Genomic DNA, 19,597 nt, shown 5'->3' on the forward strand with positions numbered 1-19,597 from the left:
ACATTTTATTTATATAGCGCTTTTCATATACTCAAAGACGCTTTACAGAGATTTTGAGAACATAGGGAAATTAATAAATAGATAAATAAGTAAATAAATAAATGAACAGAGAAAGGAGACAGTAGGTGAGGTGACCTTCAGTGGTTGAAGGCAGTACTGAACAGGTGGGACTTCAGCGATGTTTTGAAAAGAAGGTATTTACTGGAGCCATGCACAGAGCCTGATCAATGTGACTGCCCAGTACTCAGGTACTGACCGCCAATATGAGTAGATTCCTGCAGAAATGATTACAGAGAGGCTGTGCGAGATGGCAAAGACCTCATACTTATTTGCTTATTGTGCATTTGATCATTGAAGGCCACCATTCTAACTACAACTTTGAACAAATTATTGGTCATTTTAAAGAAGGATATTTTTTTAATCAAAATGATAATAAACAATAGACAATAGGTGCAGGAGTAGGCCATTCAGCCCTTCGAGCCAGCACCGCCATTCACCGTGATCATGGCTGATCATACACATTCAGAACCCCATTCCTCCCTTCTCCCCATATCCCTTGATTCCGCTATCATTAAGAGCTCTATCTAACTCTCTCTTGAAAGCATTCAGAGAATTAGCCTCCACTGCCTTCTGAGGCAGAGAATATCACAGCTTCACAACTCTCTGAGTGAAAATGTTTTTCCTCATCTCCGTTCTAAATGGCTGACCCCTTATTCTTAAACCGTGGCCCCTGGTTCGGGACTCCCCCAACATCAGGAACATGTTTCCTGCCTCTAGCGTGTCCAATCCCTTAATAATCTTTTATGTTTCAATAAGATCCCCTCTCAACCTTCTAAATTCCAGAGTATCGCAATCACAATAAAACTTTATGTTCTGCAACATACGAGGAACTTCATTTGCCATACAATAAACATAACAATAAAAAGCAACAGGACACACAAAATACATTTTAACATGAACATCCACCACAGTGACTCCTCCACATTCCTCACTGTGATGGAAGGTGAAAAACAGTTCAATCTCTCCCTTCTTTGTCCTCCAGCAGTCGGGGGCTCTAACCTTCCGTTGACGGGATGATCTTGACTCCCATAGCCGGGGGCGAGCCTTCCTCGTCGGGGCAATCAAGCTCCTTCATTGGGGATGGGGGGTCTCAGCTCCCCGCGCCGGCGACCTACCCCGGGTCGGGACCAGTCGAACCTCGTGCAGCTTTTGGAGCTCCCGACCGGTCTCAACCCGAGACTGCGAGCTCCTGATGTTAAAGTCCGCAGGCTGCATTGGAGCGTCGATCCCGGGCAAGGGATCGCAGGCTCAGATGATAAGTCCACGCCCCCCGCGGGGACTCGAGGTCAGTCCCAGGCAGGACCTCCAGCTCCGTGATGTTAGGCCGCAGAGCGACCAGAGATACCGTCCGGAAAACAATCGCATCTCCGGTAAGGTAAGAGATTGAAAAAAAGTTTCCCCCGACCCCCTCCCCCACCCCCCACATAAAACAAACCAGAGAACATTCACACAAACTTTTAAAACTTACCAAAAATAACAAAAAGAGTTTGGAAAGGACAGACAGACTGCAGGCGAGGCAGCCATCATGCGGCGCCCCTGGTGGTCCAGTCTTTCAACATTCGACAGTCCTGCCATTCCGGGAATTAACCTCGTGATATATGGCACATGTGGTGCAAACTTTATTTTAACATTTAGACATTATTGCTTATTCTCCATTTCATATTTCTTTCATTACTCGATAAATTCTGAGCATAATCAAACAACTTCGCATATCTCTTAACTCCCTCCCCACTGACTCTCATTCTGAAGAAGAGTCTCGACCCGAAATGTCACCCGTTCCTTCTCTCCGGAGATGCTGCCTGACCCGCTGAGTTACTCCAGCATTTGTGTCTATCTTCGGTGTGAACCAGCATCCACAGTTCCTTCCTACGCATTTCGAACGGTTCTGCTCCTCCTGTCATGATTTGGGAGAAGTGATTGGTAAACAATTGTTGTTTAAGTCGTTGTTCAAGGTACTTCCTTCCACGAGGATTGTCTGTGCCAGTGATGTGGGGCTGCAAGAAATGGTCTCCAACAGTCAGATCCCATTCCTGTTATGTGCCAGGTTAAGCACTGCAACTGGAGAACGCAACGAACAGCCCTGGTTTTGCTATGAATATTCAGTTAATGCATATGTGAATCATGCAAGGCTGCACGGTGGCGCGGCGGTGGAGTTGATGCCTTACCGCGCCAGAGACCTGGGTTCGATCCTGACTACAGGTGCTGGCTGTATGGAGTTTGTATGTTCTGCCTGTGACCGCATGGGTTTCTCCAGCTGCTCTGGTTTCCACCCACAATCCAAAGACGCTGTTTGTAGCTTAATTGGCTTCGGTAAAATTGTAAATTGACCCTAGTGTTTTGGATAGTACAGGGTGATAGGTGGTTGGCGTGGACTCGGTGGGCCAAAGGGCCCACTTCCTCACAGTATCTCTAAAGTGAACTAAAGTAAAGTAAACTAAAGCATAGATGAATGCTGCCGATGCAGAGAACACACCCAAATCTTGTACTCTTGTTCAATTCTGACCAGGAGCTCACTATATTTTTGTTATAAATTACACCAAAAAGGATGAATGGGAAGGAACTGCAGGTGCTTGTTTACACCGAAGATAAACACAAAGTGCTGGAGTAACTCAGCTGGACAGGCAGCATTCTCTGAAGAGAAGGAAAGGGTGACGTTTCAGATCATGACCCATTCCTTCTCTCCAGAGATGCTGCCTGTCCCCCTGTGTTATTCCAACATTGTGTGTCTAATCGAAGGTATTTATTCACAAAATGCTGGAGTAACTCAGCAGGTCAGGCAGCATCTCAGGAGAGAAGGAATGGGTGACGTTTCGGGTCGAGACCCTTCTTCAGACTTCTTCGTGTGTCTAACGTTGATATTGCTGATTAACTGATTTTGCAAAGTGCATTTCTGCAGAAGTATGCTCAAGAAGCATACAAGTCACTAAAACAGCCCTGCATTCTTCAATAGTCTGATTTACGGACCATGTGCCATTTAGATAAGACTAGACCAAGTGGACCCGTTGGTCCCAAACCTCTCCTGCATTGGTGCATCACCCTCTCCTCCCCCCCCCCCCTCTCCCCTCCCCTCCCCGGTCCTCTCCCCCTCACCCCTCCCCCCCTCACCCCTCCCCCCACCCTCCCCACTCCTCTCCCCCTCACCCCTTCCCCCACCCTCCCCTCCCTCCTTTCTCCCCCCTCCTCCCATCCTCCCTCTACCCTCCCCCTTCCCCCCTTCCATCACCCTTCCCCCTCCCCTCCCCCTTCCCCCCCTCCCCTCCCCCTCCTCCCTTCCCCTTCTCCTCTCCCCTTCCCCCCTCCTCCCCCCCCTCCCCTTATCCTCCATCCTCCCCCTTCCCAATCCTTCCCCAGGAGATAGATTTAAACTTTAAAATGTGAATAACTAAAAATATAACACCGATTTCAATGAAACTTCTTCCATCAGCACCAAAGGGACGACGGTGAGTAAGGTGGGCCTAAAATTGTCGCGCTATCGTGTACCGTTTTGGCTGTAGTTCAGGAACAAACAAACGAGAGTTTTAGTATATAGATGTGTCAACTGTTCTTTATTGTTTCACTATTCCACATTTTGCCAGAGGCTCTTTGTTGGGTGGGATTCTGGTAGAAAAGAGAAATTGTCAAGGCAGGAAGTAATGATGTGGTTGAATAAATATTTTATTTAATTATTCTTATTTTATTTTATTTGAATGCTCAAATCTGATTATCCAGAACCTTCCCGATAATTGCAAAATTGGGACTCAGTCCCAGTGACATAAATAGGTGCCTTTACTGCATGTCAGTCCCACCACAGCTGGCCTACTTAAGAGTCCCAATAAGTGTTTTACATTCAGCATTTTACAGTAATGAAATAAATGAAAAACAATGAAAAGTTAATTTGTTACCGGCTTCTCTGTCTTGCAGCGGTAACAAGTGGGAATCTGGTCATTAGCAAACTTTGCTTAACAATGGGATTTAACTACCGATTTAAGGAGTTATGTTCACCAGAAGGAAACATGGAGACCAACTCAAATACGACTCCATCTTGTCAATGCGATTAAAAAAATAGCTTGACGAACATAAAACCAAGGTGAGAAGGAACTTTTTCACCCAGAGAGTTGTGAATTTGTGGAATTCTCTGCCACAGAAGGCAGTGGAGGCCAATTCACTGGATGAATTTAAAAGAGAGTTAGATAGAGCTCTCGGGGCTAGTGGAATCAAGGGATATGGGGAGAAGGCAGGCACGGGGTACTGATTGTGGATGATCAGCCATGATCACAATGAATGGCGGTGCTGGCTCGAAGGGCCAAATGGCCTCCTCCTGCACCTATTGTCTATGTTTCTATTTCTATTATTTTGTTCACATCCAAGTTGGAGCAAGGACATGAAAATGTAATCAGTTTTTTGCAACCTTGCTAGTTGTTCAGAAGTTTGGGAGTTGATGAGAATAACCTTTTTAAAAAGCACACAGTCAAATTTCAAATATATTATTGGGAGCTGACTTCCACAAGATGCTGATGTCGCAAAGATGATTAAGAAATATTTTTAATGAATTTCATTATTGTCACAAATTATTTTCATCTTATTCTTCTACTGAGTTTACAATTTAAGAATCGTACCAAAACTAGGAATACTTAGAAACATAGAGTCTTACAGTGTGGAAACAGGCTCTCTCAGTCCAATTTGCCCACACCGACCAACATGTCCCATTTACACTAGTCCCACCTGCTTGAATTTGGCCCATAACCCTCTAAACCTGTCCTATCCATGTACCTGTCTAGATGTTTCCTGAATGTTGTAATAGTACCTGCCTCAACTACCTCCCCCGGCAGCTCGTTCCATACACCCAACACCCTTTCTGTGAAAAAATTACCTCTCAGGTTCCTATTAAATGATTTCCCTCTCATCTTAAACTTATGTCCTCTGGTTTTCGATTCCCCGTCTCCGGGCAAGAGACTCCTTGCGTCTACCTTACGGCACGGTGGCGCAAGAGGGCGGCACGGTGGCGCAACGGTAGAGTTGCTACTTCACAGCAAATGCAGCGCCGGAGACTCAGGTTCGATCCTGACTACGGGTGCGGTACTGTAAGGAGTTTGTACGTTCTCCCCGTGACCTGCGTGGGTTTTCTCCGAGATCTTCGGTTTCCTCCCACACTCCAAAGACGTACAGGTATGTAGGTTAATTGACTGGGTAAATGTAAAAATTGTCCCTAGTGTGTGTAGGATAGTGTTAATGTGTGGGGATCGCTGGGCGGCGCGGACTTGGTGGGCCGAAAAGGCCTGTTTCCACGCTGTATCTGAAATATGAAAAATATGAAATACCCGATCTCTTCCTCTCATGATTTTGTACACCTCTGAAAGATCATCACTCATGATCTTAAGAAATGCATTCCAAGGAATAGAGTCCCAGCCTGCTCAACCTCTCCCAATAGCTCAGCCCCTAGAGTCCGAGCAACATCCTTGTAAATCTTCTCCACGCCCTTTCCAGCTTGACATCTATCCTATAACATGGTGCCCAGAACTGAACCCAACACTCTAAATGTGGCCTCAGCAATGTCTTATATAACTGCAACATGATCTTCCAATTGCTCTGCATCCCCAAAGAAGATTCAGAACATGACATGGACACCATGAGCTAAACGTATTAATATTAACATGTTTCAATCTGTCATCAATTGTGCCAAATTTTATCCAACTGAATGGTTTGTAACACCCAATTATGGAGAGTGCCACCGATTAGATTTTTTTTAGATTTAGAGATACAGCGCGGAAACAGGCCCTTCGGCCCACCGGGTCCGCGCCGCCCAGCGATCCCCGCACACTAACACTATCCTACACACACTAGGGACAATTTTTTTTACATTTGCCCAGGCAATTAACCTACATGCCTGTACGTCTTTGGGGTGTGGGAAGATCTCGGAGAAAACCCACGCAGGTCACGGGGAGAACACAGGGAAAACACGACCCCACACACACTTGGGCCAATTTACAATTATACCAATGAGCCGACAAACTTGTACGTCTTTGGAGTGTGGGAGGAAACCGGAACACTGGGAGAACAGACAAACTCAGGAGTGAACCTGGATATCTGGAGCTGTGAGGCAGCAACTCAACAGCTGTGCCACCATGCCATCCAGGGTATTGAATACAGAAGTTGGGATGTTATGTTACAGTTGGAAAAGACATTGGTGAGGCGGCAGTTGGAGTATTGTGTTCAATTTTGGACACCCTGCTATGGAAAGCCTGGCGTTAAGATGAAAAGAGTGCAGAGAAAAGTTACGAAAATGTTGCCAGTCCTTGAGGGCTTGTGCTATGGGGAGAGGCTGGGCAGGAGAGGACTTTGTTCTTTGTATCACAGAAGGGTGGGGAGTGATCTTATAGAGGTGTATAAGATCATGAAGGGAATGGATAGGGTAAAGTATTTTACCCAGAGTAGAGGACTGAAGAACAAGGGAACTGCAACCACAGCGAGTTGGCAGTTGAGGGAATTAAAGTTTAAAGGGTGCGAATGAGTACTAACCAAACCACTTACTTTGTGCTGGATGATGTCAAGGTTTTTTTAATATTGTTGGAGCTATACTTATCAAGGCAAGTGGAGAGTATTCCATCATGATCTCTCAGTGCATAAAATCATGAGAGGAATATATATCAATGATTTGGATGATGAAATTAGAAGTAACACTAGCAAGTTTGCAGATGACACAAAGCTGGGTGGCAGTGTGAACTGCGAAGAGGATGTTAGGAGGTTGCAGGGTGACCTGGACATGTTGCGTGAGTGGGAAGGTGCATGGCAGATTCAGTATAATGTAGATAAATGTGAGGTTATCCACTTTGGCGGCAAAAACAAGGAGGCAGATTATTATCTCAATGGTGTCAAATCAGGTACAGGGGAAGTGCAACGAGACCTGGGTGTCCTTGTACACCAGTAACTGAAAGTAAGCGTGCAGGTACAGCAGGCAGTGAAGAAAGCTAATGGAATGTTGGCCTTCATAACGAGAGGATTTGAGTATAGGAGCAAAGAGGTCCTTCTGCAGTTGTAGAGGGCCCTGGTGAGACCACATCTGGAGTATTGTGTGCAGATTTGTTCTCCTAATTTGAGGAAGGACATCCTTGCTATTGAGGCGGTGCAGCGTAGGTTCACGAGGTTAATCCCTGAGATGGAGGGACTGTCATATGAGGAAAGATTGGAAAGACTGGGCTTGTATTCACTGGAGTTTAGAAGGATGAGAGTGGATCTTATAGAGACGTATAAAATTATAAAAGGACTAGACAGGCTAGATGCAGGAAAAACGTTCCCAATGTTGGGGGAGTCCAGAACCAGGGGACACAGTCTAAGAATAAAGGGGAGTCCATTTAAAACTGAGGTGAGAAGAAACGTTTTCACCCAGAGAGTTGTGAATTTGTGGAATTCTCTGCCACAGAAGGCAGTGGAGGCCAATTCACTGGATGAATTTAAAAGAGAGTTAGATAGAGCTCTCGGGGCTAGTGGAATCAAGGGATATGGGAAGAAGGCAAGCACAGCTTACTGATTGTAGATGTTCAGCCACAAATGAATGACTGGCGGTGTTGGCTGGAAGGACCAAATGGCCTCCTCCTGCACCTATTTTCTATGTTTCTATGTTTCTATGAATAGATCGAGTAGATGTACAAAGTATCTTGCCCAGAGTAGGGGAATCAAGGACCAGAGGACATAGGTTTAAGGTGGTTTAAGGACAGAGGAGTCAGGGGGTATGGGGAGAAGGCAGGAACGGGGTACTGATTGAGAATGATCAGCCATGATCACATTGAATGGCGGTGCTGGCTCGAAGGTACATGGATCGGACAGGTTTGGAGGGACATGGACCAAACGCAAGCAGGTGGCATAATGACTACTGTAGCTGGGACATTTTGGCCTGTGTGGACAAATTGTGGTGAATGGCCTGTTTCCACGCTGTATCAGTCTATGACTCTATGTACCATCTAGGCAGTGGAATATTTTGGGGGAAACTTGGGAGCTGAGTTACTCACTGGCTCCAGCCTAACCTTGCAGCCACAATATTTATGTCATTGTTCCAGTTAAGTTTCAAGCAAATGTTGATGGGGGGGGGGAACTCAGTGTTGATGTTGCAGTTGAATACCAAAGGTGAATGGTTCAGTTCTATTGCTGATGATTTGCCTGGGATTTATGTGGCTTGAATATGGCGTATAAAATCAGTCAATGCAGATTTCTCATACAATGCAAGTGGAACTATTTACATTTTAGTTTCATTGCAGGACATAAAAAAGTAAGCCCTCTCCCCCCCCCCCCAAAAAAAATCTAAATGACAACAAAACAATTAAAAGATAAACTGCGGAGAAATCCAGTTAATTTTCCTTTACATGTTAAGTGATCTTCAGAGAATGGTTTCTTGAACGTATTTTAAAAATAACCTTTTAACTTCAATATTTCACACATTAAACAAATATCACCCCCATTAACCAATTAAAATTATATTATTGATGTTGTCATATTCTTGGTCTGACTTAATTTACATTGTAAGTTGTAATATGTTGCGTTTTTCATGCACTTCATTAATTGTGTGGCTTTAGTGGCTAAATGTATTGCATATTTCAATGCACAGAAAAATCAGCTTTGAAGTAGATTTTACTCCAGGATTCAAGTTGACCCATGTTCTGCACCTTTATATGTTGAGTGTCAGTCATTAACAAAACTATAATTACACAGAAAATGCTTCCCTTAATCTCATTTTGCTCCCGTCCTTTGATGTTATTTTTTGTGCTCCTACCAAGCCTTATTTTCTGCTACTGGAATTTAAAATTATTCACATCCTGTGCTGCATTATTCATACCATCATTCTGCAGGGATAGTTTTCTTTCAGACGTGTAATTCACTGCCAATGTTGCAGCAGAGGAAGGTGCTATTTGTCCAATCAAGTCTACGCCAGCTCCTTCCAGAGTCAACCATTCGCTTCCATCCCCATCACTTTCACGAGAGTCCTGCAAATTATTCCTTTCACGTGCTTATCGAATGCCCTTTTAAAAGCCCTGACTAAATCTTACTTCTTCAAAAGGTATCAAGTTCCAGGTCCTAACCACAGTCAATGTGGTTAGGACATGTGGGAGGAAGGAACTGCAGGTGCCAGTTTAAACCGAAGATAGACACAAAAGGCTGGAGTAACTCAGCGGGACAGGCAGCATCTCTGGAGAGAAGGAATGGGTGACGTTTCGGGTCGAGACTCTTCTTCAGACTTCAGGAAATGTCTGAAGAAGGGTCTCGACCTGAAACATCCCCCATTCCTTCTTTCCAGAGATGCTGCCTGTCCCGCTGAGTTACTCCAGTCTATCTTCGGATACATGGGGAATTTGATTAATTCCAAAGGAAAATAGTCCACTGAAATAAAAATGACCAGAGGTTATATGTTAATATGAAATAAATTATATTTAGTACTTAGTTGTGGATGGTGCAAAATGAACTATTCCAGCTAATATGATTTGGCATCTCATTCTGCAGAAGATTTATTGTTCTTGGAGGTTAAATAACATAACATAACATAACAACACTTTATTGTCATTCGGTATAAATACCGAACGAAATTTCAGCAGTCACAAGACACAGCAAAAAAGAAAAGAACACAGGACACCCGACCCCAACACAAACATCCATCACAGTGACTCCAAACACCCCCTCACTGTGATGGAGGCAACAAAACTTCCCCTCTCTTCCCACCGCACCCACGGACAGGCAGCTCGACCCCTACCGAGGCAAACGACACGCACAGCCCCCGCAAGGGGATGGAAGGCCCCGCGGCCGAGCCGCCCCGGGCACCGAAACGTCCCGCGGCCGCACCAGGCGATGTTAAGTCCAGCGGCCGAGCCGCACCGGGCACTGAAACATCCCGCGGCCGCACCGGGCACTGAAACGTCCCGCGGCCGAGCCGCACCGGGCACTGAAACGTCCCGCGGCCGAGCCGCGCTGGCGATGTTAAGTCCAGCGGCCGAGCCACGCCGGGCACTGAAACGTCCCACGGCCGCACCGGGCACTGAAACGTCCCGCGGCCGAGCCGCACCGGGCACTGAAACGTCCCGCGGCCGAGCCGCGCTGGCGATGTTAAGTCCAGAGGCCGAGCCGCGCCGGGCACTGAAACGTCCCGCGGCCGAGCCGCACCGGGCACTGAAACGTCCCGTGGCCGAGTCACGCTGGCGATGTTAGGTCCAGCGGCCAAGCCGCGCCGGGCACTGAAACGTCCCGCGGCCGCACCGGGCGATGTTAAGTCCAGCGGCCGAGCCGCACCGGGCACTGAAACGTCCCACGGCCGAGCTGCGCCGGCGATGTTAAGTCCCGCAGCCGAGCCGCGCCGGGCGATGGAAGGCCCCGCGGGCGAGCTGCGCCCCGGGGAAGAGACCTAATATAAGAAAGGTTTCCCCCCGCCCCACCCCCCCACACCCCACCCCACCCCACCCCCCCACACCCCACACCCCCACCACACATACACAGCCAAAAACATAACAAAAACCATCCCAACACCGACACAAACAAAATGTGTTAATAAATAGTTCCTTCAGTTGAGAAGTAACTCCAATTGCTTTAATTTGCAAATAAGAGGAATATGAGCATGAATATTTAAATAAGACTCCACCACCACCTATGGTCAGGCCAAAATCTTCCTTTGAATAATTTTTGAAGTTGAATTTTTGAAGGTATTGAAAGTCAAATGACAGTTTTCAGTGGACATGTAAGTAAAAGTGAAAACTAAGAAGAACTAGAGTTGGATTAGGTACTGGATTGGTAGCTGTCCACGACATACTTTTTGTGATTACCATATATTATTTCCTCATTTATCTCACACTCTATAATTCCTAGCCAGTGGCACACATCATCAGAGGTGACAGGGAAGAAAGCATTAATTGCAAAGTATGAAATAATCTCACTGGAAGCAAAAGCGATTTGTTCTTTGTAGTTAACAATGGTATGCTGTTGAAAGCCCACACAGGCTGGGAACTATTTTGAACTATTAGTGTTGCCATAATCAAAAAAACTAATGTTGGAGAAAAGTATTTGAAGTAATGCAGTTGCTGAAAATCTGTGATAAGCAGCTGCTGAGGAAATTTTGTTTCAAAGTGGACGATACATATAAAGGGAGTTTGTCATTTAACTTCAACGGATCTCCACAGAAAACAATTTGGTAAAAAATTTAAAATGTGAAATGTAATATCTTTATGAATAAAATCCTTTTCATGATACACCAACTAATCAACTGCCATGAAGGCCAGAAGTAAAACATTTTTATTTGGAAATGGCTGAGATATACTCAAAGGCTGTCTCACTGAGATACCGTACTGTTATGTTGCATTTTTATTTATTCATGTAATAAGAAAAATGATGGCTCTGCCTTCAAATGGGAGGACTTTTACCAAGTCATTTAAGAGGACAATTAAGAGTTAGCTCCATTGATGGGGCTGCACACAGAGGCAAGACAGGTGAAGATAGTATAAGAAGTGTAAGAAAATAACTGCAGATGCTGGTACAAATCAAAGGTATTTATTTCACAAAATGCTGGAGCAACTCAGCAGGTCAGGCAGCATCTCAGGAGAGAAGGAATGGGTGACGTTTCAGGTCGACCTGAAACGTCACCCATTCCTTCTCTCCAGAGATGCTGCCTGACCTGCTGAGTTACTCCAGCATTTTGTGAAATAAATACCTTCGAGGTGAAGATAGTACATCTCCGACCCTGAAAAAAAAGTAGTATTCTGGGTTCTGTTACTGAAACAGCTTTTTATTCCATGATCTTCATTAACTTACTGAATTTAAACACACCAGATAAAATCCTCAAGCCTCATTAATTCAGGACTCATGTCCAACAATTTACCCATCTCACTGTATATGATTAAATGCATTGTTTTCAGGATTTTCCCAGACTCAATTTGCTTTTAATTTCCTTGTCATTTAGATGTATAAAAAAAATTTAAACGTCTAAAATATGAACCAGCATTTTGCATATTTTATTGCAACAGAGTGTAAAAGAGCATAAAGCCATGGAGCATGAAAACCGGCCCTTCGGCCCAACTCATCCACACCAACAAAGATGCCCATATAAACTAGTCCTCTTTGACCACATTTGATCCACATCCCTCGAAACCTTTTGTTTCCAGCACTACGTTTTGGTGTTTTATTACTGTTATATTTTACCAAAGAAATTGTTGATAAGTATGTTTTAATTTAAAGATAATGGTGAGTGTAAGCATCTAAGTAGTTCATTCAGCAGACATGTGTTCAAAGTTGTGCCAGGATTAACACAATGTGATCTAAATATCCGATTTATTAAAATATGAGACACTTTAAAAAACTATTACAAAGTAGTTTAATGTGGTTGTTGAAGAAATCTTCTTACATGCACTTTTAAGTTTAATCTGCCAGCTAACTTTAGCAAAACCCCCTGCTGGGCGTCTTTAGGTTATAAGTCTTTGGGCAGAGGGGTTATTTTCACACTAATTAGCTGTACAGTTCTTCATCTTCATTTGTAAGTAGGTTTTAGGTCAATCAGTGTTCAGGGGTGAGATTGGTGGGTGGTGGAGTTGGTACTGTTGGCAGGGAGGGAAGCGTTGTGTGGGAATGCCCATGGAGCATCCTTGACAATACATCCATCCTTGATGTGATGCATTGTGAAGCTGGACTGAATGGAAGAAAATGACAATACAAAACAATACAGTACAATACAATATATCTTTATTGTCATTGTACAGGGGTACAACGAGATTGGGAATGCGCATCCCATACGATGCAATAATTTAATTAGCTAGTCAGTATTAATTTAACCAACCCAATGAAACAAATTGTAACAGTTTTAAAACAGAATAAAGTGCAAGTAGATCTGTGCCGGATCACTGTGCGATGTGACCATCCGGCTCAGCAGGACCGGTTCATAGCAGCTATGGCCCTGGGGATGAAGCTGTTCCTGAGTCTGCAGGTGCGGGCGTAGAAGGCCTTGTATCGTCTGCCCAATGGTAGAAGTTCGAACAGACTGTTGCAGGGGTGTGAAGAGTCTTTGTGGATGCTGGTGGCTTTTCTGAGGCATCGTGTGCTGTAGATGCCCTCCAAGGCTGGTAATTGTGTTCCGACGGTCCTTTGAGCTCTATGGACTACCCGCTGTAGACAAGCCTGAGATAAGCTGGGCTATGTTCATCTTTCTCAGCAGGTTCAGGCATTCAATAGCAAAGCAGTTGCCACACCAGGCTGAGAGGCGTCCCATCAAAGTACTTTCTATAGCGCATCAGTCGAAGTTGGGGAGAATCCTCAAAGACATGCCCTATCTTCTCAGATGCCTACATCAGTTTGAAGGAACCAGGATAGGTTGCTGATGATATGGATGCCAAGGAATATGAAGCTTCTGAAGCTTGACCATATCTACAGCAGCTCAGTTGATGAAGACAGTTCACAAGTTCAAGTAGTTGAGTCTACGCCGCCGTTCAATCACGGCTGATCTCTGCCTCCTAATCCCATTTTCCTGCCTTCTCCCCATAACCCTTGACACCCGTACTAATCAAGAATTTCTCTATTTCTGCCTTAAAAAATATCCTCTGACTTGGCCTCCACAGCCTCATGTGGCAATGAGTTCCACAGATTCACTAACCTCTGACTCAAGAAGTTCCTCCTCATCTCCTTTCTAAAAGAGCGCCCTTTAATTCTGGGGCTATGACCTCTGGTCCTAGACTCTCCAACTAATGGAAACACCCTTTCCACATCCACTAGCTATGCCTTTCATCATTTTGTAAGTTTCAATGAGGTCCCCCCTCAACCTCCCCCCCCCCCCCCACTATCCAGAGAGACTGCCTGTCCCGCGAGTTATTCCAGCATTTTGTGTCTTTGCTTGATGAAGCAAGCCCTCAGTCTTAAGTCTGATACAACAGAGAAGATCATATTTGTTCCAACAGGAACCAATCAAAAATAGCAGTTCCCATTGGGGAAAGAAGGTTGAATTTAACAATATCTGCATTCCTTTTCAAAGCATGCTTAGAGTAATGAAGATCAATGGAATGTTTATTTACTTCGTAGTAACTAAATATGCAAGAATGATCATGGGAATTTATGAATCAAGGTTGGTAATGACATGATATTTCACACAGAATAGCAATTTTGCAATAAAATGTAACTTAAGTACATGTTTTTTTGGCACAGTGTAGATGAAGCAAACGTAAGTCACTCTGATAGATTGTGTCCACTAGAGCATCTCCAGAACTTCTGCGATGTATAAAGGAACTTACATTATTGGATTAACATGGAGCCGATTTTCTACATCTTTCCCACCTGATGGTCATTTTGCAGCTTATAATCGTAAAAAAACATGACTCAAATTTCTCCTGAAACATATTCATAATTTGTTATAATCCTACACACTTTCTTCTCCCACAAAAAAGCACAAGTGTACTTTTGCTATTTCTATTCCCTACTCCTGCCCGTTCCCCACCCCTACCTGGTTCCAAATGCCCATCATCCCTCACATATCTGCTTCCACCTTTAATCTGTCAGCTCCTGTCTCAACACTCTCCCTCTGCCTCCTCCACCTACCCTCATTTGGTTCTACCTGTTCTACGGCGGCACGGTGGCGCAGCGGTAGAGTTGCTGCCTTACAGTGAATGCAGCGCCTGAGACTCAGGTTCGATCCCGACTACGGGCGCCGTCTGTACGGAGTTTGCACGTTCTCCCCGTGACCTGCGTGGGTTTTCTCCGAGATCTTCGGTTTCCTCCCACACTCCGAAGACGTACAGGTTTGTAGGTTAATTGACTGGGTAAAATGTAAAAATTGTCCCTCGTGTTGGTAGGATAGTGTTAATGTGCGGGGATCGCTGGGCGGCGCGGACTCGGTGGGCCTGTTTCGGCGCTGTATCTCTAAATCTAAATCTAAAATCTAAACCCTTCCCTCTAAGTTGGCTATTTTCCCTCCATACTTTCAGTCCTGATGGATACCTATCAACCAATTTGTTTTCTCCGTGACAGTTTCTAATGTTTACAGGTGAGATGCATGCCGGGTGCTGAGGGTCTTTGCTGTGAATCCTGCGCAAACTACTTGAACCCAAATGGAGATACATTTATAGCTTTTCTACTTGGAATTTAGCTTATGTTGAATGAGCACGTAGAGGTCAACTTGTAAAAAGAGGAGGGAATAGGAGAGGTGATTTATATCTCTGATGTTTGATGAACAACACCTCTGAACTTCAGCATAAGATGTTCACGCTTTAGTGAGGGCACCCTCATTGACGTGTGATAACTGCACTGTTGTGAATCTGTGGAATTCTCTGCCTCAGAAGGCAGTGGAGGACAATTCTCTGAATGCATTCAAGAGAGAGTTAGATAGAGCTCTTAACAATAATGTAGAAGGGTCTGAAGAAGGGTCTCGACCCGAAATGCCACCTATTCCTTCTCTCCTGAGATGCTGCCTGACCTGCTGAGTTACTCCAGCATTTTGTGAATAAATACCTTCGATTTATACCAGCATCTGCAGTTATTTTCTTACCATTCCTTCATGGTCATTGGGTCCAAAACCTCTAACTTAGTCTTCAACAACATTGTAGGGGTATTTTCACCTGAAAGGAGTGATTGACTTTTTCAAGGGTATTTAGGGATTGGCAATGTATCTTCTCTAAGCCAGTGACACCCACATCTCAAAATATTAATCAAAACAATGCTTGCCGACATAAGGGACACCACTCAGAGTGTCGAACTCAGTCCGAAGAAGGGTCTTGACCTCAAAATATCACTTACTCATGTTTTCCAGAAAATTGCCATTAACTGAGGGTTACTGTCTGCAATGAGAAATCATTTCTAGATGGCTCTACTTCTGTGATTCGCCTTTCTTAGCAGCAACACCCAAGGGACAACAGGACAATTTTTATTTTGTGATGTAATAGCACTTATTACATAGATCTTTAACGGCATTGCTAAGACCCCCACACCACAATATTAATAGCGGCAGTGGTACAGCTGGCTGAACTCCTGCCTCATAGCTCCCGCAACCAGGGTGTAATCCTAATCTCCAATGCTGTCTCTGTGGAGTTTGCATGTTCTCCATGTGACCTTGTGAGTATCTTCTGGATGCTCTGGTTTCCTCCTACATTACCCAGATATATTGATCGGCTAATAGACAACTGTTGTCCCTTGTGTCGGTGGTTGGGAGGTGAATCGGGACGATTTGACCAGCATGCAAGAGGGAACAAGCTGGATAGAAAACTAGCTTCACGGAAGGAAGCAGAGGGTGATGGTAGAAGGTTGCTTCTCGGACTGGAGGCCTGCGACTAGTGGTGTGCCTCAGGGTTTGGTGCTGGGCCCGTCCGTGGGCTGAGGAATGGCTGATGGAATTTAATGCAGAGAAATGTGAGGTGTTGCATTTTCGGAAATCTAACACGGGCAAGACCTACATAGTGAATGGTAGGGCTCAGGGGAGTGTTGTAGAGCAGAGGGATCAAGGAGTGCAGGTGCATGGTTCCTTAAAGGTGGATCGGGTGGTCAAGAAGGCTTTTGGTACATTGGCCTTCAACAGTCAGAGTATTGAGTATAAATGTTGGGAGGTCATGTTGCAGTTGTCAGTTAGCAGGTACATGGATAGGACAGGTTTGGAGGGATATGAGCCAAACACGGGAAGGTGGCACTAATGTAGTTGGTGTGGGCAAGTTGGGGGAAGGGCCTGTTTCTACGCTGTATCACTCTATGACTCTAAGCTGCAGGGAAAAACAGTTAAGATGCAGATACTGAGAAAAGGAGAGACACAAAAAGAACTAATGGCAGATTGATGAAATGGCAGATAGTAGAGGTTAAGTGATAAAATAAATAATAGTTTAACTCATTGTTCAACAAATGTGGCGTGGTGGCGTAGTGGTAGAGTTGTTGCCTTACAGCGCCAGAGAGCATATAGGAGCAAAGAGGTCCATCTGCAGTTGTACAGGGCCCTAGTGAGACCGCACCTGGAGTACTGTGTGCAGTTTTGGTCTCCAAATTTGAGGAAGGATATTCTTGCTATTGAGGGCGTGCAGCGTAGGTTTACTAGGTTAATTCCCGGAATGGCGGGACTATCATATGTTGAAAGACTGGAGCGACTAGGCTTGTATACACTGGAATTTAGAAGGATGAGAGGGGATCTTATCGAAACGTATAAGATTTTTAAGGGGTTGGACACTTTAGAGGCAGGAAACATGTTCCCAATGTTGGGGGAGTCCAGAACAAGTGGCCACAGTTTAAGAATAAGGGGTAGGCCATTTAGAACTGAGATGAGGAAAAACTTTTTCAGTCAGAGAGTTGTGAATCTGTGGAATTCTCTGCCTCAGAAGGCAGTGGAGGCCAATTCTCTGAATGCATTCAAGAGAGAGCTAGATAGAGCTCTTAAGGATAGCAGAGTCAGGGGGTATGGGGAGAAGGCAGGAACGTGGTACTGATTGAGAATGATCAGCCATGATCACATTGAATGGCGGTGCTGGCTCGTAGGGCCGGATGGCCTCCTCCTGCACCTATTGTCTATTGAGACCCAGGCTCGATCCTGACTACGGGTGCTGTCTGTACGGAGTTTGTACATTCTCCCCTGTGACTTGCGTGGGTTTTCTATGAGATATTGGGTTTCCTCCCACACTCCAAGGACGTACAGGTTTGTAGGTAAATTGGCTTGGTAAAATTTGTAAATTGTACCTAGTGTGTGTAAGATAGTGTTCGCATGCAGGGATCGTGGTGTGGTCGATGCGGACCTGGTGGGCCCAAGGACCTGTTTCAGCGCTGTATCTCTAAACTAAACGAAACTAAATGTGAAACAGCCATGCCACTAATTGCCAGTCCCTGAAATTGCTCTCTTTCAACATGTCGCGTTGAGTTCAACACTGTGGAAGGATCAGCAAATTTCAGCTCTCTCATATTATCAAGTAAGATCAGCTCTCCTATTCACCAGTAACACTAAGCTCGGAAGCAAGCCTCCGACTGCAAAGTAATAAAGTTAGAACATCGGACTACAAGATCATCCAGAAACCACGTTGGAACAAAGCATTCTTCTCTGCTATGGACTGCTTATTTTCATTGCAGCTATTTCCTCCATTTTTCTCTTGTGTACTCCCATAGCTGCCCACTACCCGCCACAGTGCAAGAGCTGAAATGCAAAACAAGAATTGGTCGCAAGCTTCTTTTGTGAGCGACAGCCTAGCCTACAGTCTCACAAAGAAAATAAAGAATTTCCCCCAATCATCCCTAACATTTTCTATGGAAAAATCTTGGTCTATATATCTGACCTACCAAGTTCTTCATGGACCATTGGGCCAAAAGTTACAAACATCATCTTTTACTTAATATTTAACCTACGTGCACTACTGCTGTCAGACCAATCTCCTGTACCAAAACTGCAGGCAGCACAAATGCAAGAGAGGGTTCAGCATTTAGTGGAACAGTGGAAGGTCAGTTTTCTGGGCCTTCCTGTTTTATTTGCACGGTGGCGCAGCAGTAGAGTTGCTGCTTTACAGCGAATGCAGCGCCGGAGACTCAGGTTCGATCCTGACTACGGGCGCCGTCTGTATGGAGTTTGTACGTTCTCCCCGTGACCTGCGTGGGTTTTCTCCGAGATCTTCGATTTCCTCCCACACTCCAAAGACGTACAGGTATGTAGGTTAATTGACTGGGTAAATGTAAAAAATGTCCCTAGTGTGTGTAGGATAGTGTTAATGTGCGGGGATCGCTGGGCGGTGCGGACCCGGTGGGCCGAAGGGACTGTTTCTGCGCTGTATCTCTAAATCTAAAAAAACATCTGTTTTTAATTTTCCTTTAGTTTAGAGATTCAGTGTCCAAGCTGACCAGTAATTCCCACACATTAACACAATCCTACCCACACGAGGGTCAATTTAAGGGCCTGTCCCACTTAGGCGATTTTAAGGTGACTACTGGTGACTAGGCTGTCGCTGACAGTTTGCCGGGTGTCGCGGGCATGATCGGGAGGAGTCTTCAAAGAATCGTAGTGGATCTCGGCGCGTCGCTGAGAAATTAACCCAATTGAAATTTCTCGGCGACAGCTGGCTTGTCGCCAGGTATCGTAGCTTATTGCGGGCGCTGTCGCATGCTGTCCCCAGGTTTGCTAGGTTGTCGCAGATGCATTTAGAAGCACGTAATATTAAATTAAGTAAAGTCATTTGAAGATACCATAAAATACTTGTATTTAACCAATTTATTTTCCGTCAGGACATTTGACAGGTAGATTGGAGGTGACAGTTTCATGGTCAGGTAAGTGTGGGAATTTTGCGATGTTTATGGCCATCAGCGGTTACTTTTAAAGTAGGTACCCAACCCAGATATGCAACCCAGAAACCAGATATGCATCTCACGTACATTTTCATAGAATGCCCACACTCGTACAAAAATCCATTTAACCACGTTTAAAATTAAATTTCTTAATACTGCTATTAGTAAACTGGAAGTCAATCCAGTTTAAGCCTTGTTACCGTGAAGCTTGATTTTCAAGTAACCCGGGCAAGATGTTATATTTCAAAACTCTCAAGTAATTACAGACTTGTCAGTGATTTCAGAGAAAATTAGGACGCCGGAGAAGCATTGATAAGCGTGGGAATTTCGC

This window comes from Rhinoraja longicauda, chromosome 12 (genome assembly GCF_053455715.1).
Source record: "Rhinoraja longicauda isolate Sanriku21f chromosome 12, sRhiLon1.1, whole genome shotgun sequence".
In the NCBI taxonomy this organism is placed as follows: Eukaryota; Metazoa; Chordata; class Chondrichthyes; order Rajiformes; family Arhynchobatidae; genus Rhinoraja; species Rhinoraja longicauda.